The sequence below is a fragment of the Echinops telfairi genome, unplaced genomic scaffold (assembly GCF_000313985.2).
Source record: "Echinops telfairi isolate 266 unplaced genomic scaffold, ASM31398v2 ScPeMD7_9;HRSCAF=40, whole genome shotgun sequence".
Classification (NCBI taxonomy): domain Eukaryota; kingdom Metazoa; phylum Chordata; class Mammalia; order Afrosoricida; family Tenrecidae; genus Echinops; species Echinops telfairi.
Window position 1 is genome coordinate 33976310 of NW_022103906.1, and position 2362 is coordinate 33978671.

At 48.2% G+C, this 2362-nt stretch overlaps 1 pseudogene; it reads right to left on the reverse strand.

Annotated features, from left to right (window-relative positions):
- Nucleotides 1-1669: 1669 nt before the first annotated feature.
- On the reverse strand, nucleotides 1670-2362 carry LOC101647881 (annotated as a pseudogene).

Here is a 2362-nt window from a genome sequence, read left to right on the forward strand (position 1 = left end):
ATCCTTAAAAAAGCAAGACTCAGACAAAAATAACCCAGTGGAGAAACCCAGGAGTCTGTCTGCTTTGTGCAAACGCAATAGAGTCAGTTGGGTTTTATCTACAACATGGGCTGGACAATGTTTTCTCAAACATTTCGTTTCCTGAAACTATGTTATCAGTAGGGAAAGAGCCATAAAAACGTGTTTTCTAGCTGATGAACAGAAGCCTCTGCTGGTTAATGAGTTGCTTGGGTGTCAGACTTGCTCTGGAAATGACTGTGACCTTGTCCCCTCTGTTGCAGCCGGGGTCATCACACCTGAATCACAGCGTCCCCATTTACTAGCTCTCTGACCTTAGTTTTCTCTGCATCTGTCAAAGTGGAGGCAATATTTATCACGTCGGGGTCGGCTCAATGGCGCAGTGGGTAGGGTCCATGAAAGGATTACAGGGCCCCTGACACTCCTAACTCATGTTTTGTATACACGTCTATTGTCATGTAGAAAAAGGCTATGAAAATGACATCTTATCAAAGGACCTGTGGCCCAAAGGAGTGGTGACGCTCTTGTTCTTACACATTCCTCGTTGACACTGGCACACCGTGTTGGCAGGCTCTTATGGACGCGCAGGATGACATCGATGTGTAGGCTTTCTCAGAAGCAGAACAAATCTGCTTTCAGATAAGACACGACTAGACTGACTACAGAAATCCATGGCTGTGGCGTCAATTCCGACTGATCTCACTCCATCAAGTCAACGCCAACACGTAAGTACCCCGTACTGTGGCTGTTCGGTGCCGCCAACTTAGTATAAAGTGACCAGAGACCCCGCTTTTGGCGGGACAGTCCCGATTTTTGGTGTTTTTAAAAAGTCTCAATTTTTGGAAAGAATGCACGACAAGCTAGGGAACGGTCTATTTGGTCCATGTAGACCAACTTTTTAACCAAGAACACCACCCACCCCCCGCCCCTCGGTCAATGGTGTCCCGCTTTAAATCTGGTCCCCTTAACTTAGTTCCAACTCATCCGACCTTCTGTCCAACAGAACAAAACGCTGCCTGGGCCTGCGTCACACTCACCATTCCTATGTCTGGGCCCATGGGGCAGCCCCTGGGTCAGAAAGGGCTTCCGCTTTCCTGCCGTGCTCTACTTAAGGGAGTAAGAAGCCCTTCTTCCTGGCATGTCCCAAGTACCTGAGAAGAAGTCTTACTCTGCTCTAAGGAGCACTCTTGTGTTGTTGGTTTTTGACCTCTCTGACATCCATTTTGATCTTTTACTTCTTTTGGTTGTTGCTTTCTAAAAATCATTTTATTGCGGGGTTCGTACAGCTCTTATCACAATCCATCCATCCATCGTGTCAAGCACATTTGTACATATGTTGACATCATCATTTTCAAAACATTTTCTTTCTACTTGAGCCCTTGGTATCAGCTCGTTTTCCCCTAAGGAGCACTTTTTAAAAAACTCATTTTATTGGGACTCATACAAGTCTTATCACAATCCATCCATCAATTGTGTAAAGCACACTTATACATGCGTTGCCCTCATCATTCTCAAAATTTGCTTTCCGCTTGGGTCCCTGGAATCAGCTTCTCATTTTCCTTTTTCCTCTCCTCCTCCCTCGCTGCTCCCCCTCCCTCATGAACCCTTAATAATTTATAAATTATTATTTTATCTTATCTTTTTTTCTCCCCACTGGAAAAGAAGTCTTTATTCTGATCCCACCAGATACACCATCTATTATGCGCCTTCTTCCTTGGCAATTCAGTCTTTCTTGAGTGGTCCCACGAAAGCTTTCTTCTCTTCCACGGTCTGGAAACGGCCATGGCCAAACTTGGAGGTGGTATTGATGAACTTAAGGTCGATCTTCTCCGGGGCACGGCGCTTGGTCTGCGCAGCAGGGACTTGTGCAGAGTGAGCACTCGCTTCTTGGTCCCCACCACGCAGCCCTTCAGCAGGACAAAGTCATTGGTCACTTCACCGTAGTGGACAAAGCCACCCAGGGGGTTGATGCTCTTGTCAGAGAGAGCGTAGTCGGTGGAGGCGTTGTTCTTGATAAGCTTGCCGTCCTTGATGAGGTAGCCTTGGCCAATCTTGTAGATCTTCTTGTTGATCTCTGTGCGGTGGTGGTAGCCTTTCTGCCTAGCGCGGGCCACCGAGAAGGCCACGGGGCGGGATGCCAGGCCCCGATACATGCCACCGTGCGCAGCCTTCGGTGGGTCTTTCGGGGCAGCTTCTTGGTGTGCCAACGACTGGTGACCCCTTTGTAGCCTTTGCCTTTGGTCACCCCAATGACATTGATCATTTCATCATGCCCAAACACCTGGTTCACCCGCACCTGCTGCTCCAGCTTCTCTCGGGCCCAGTCCAGCTTCTCAGCCACAGA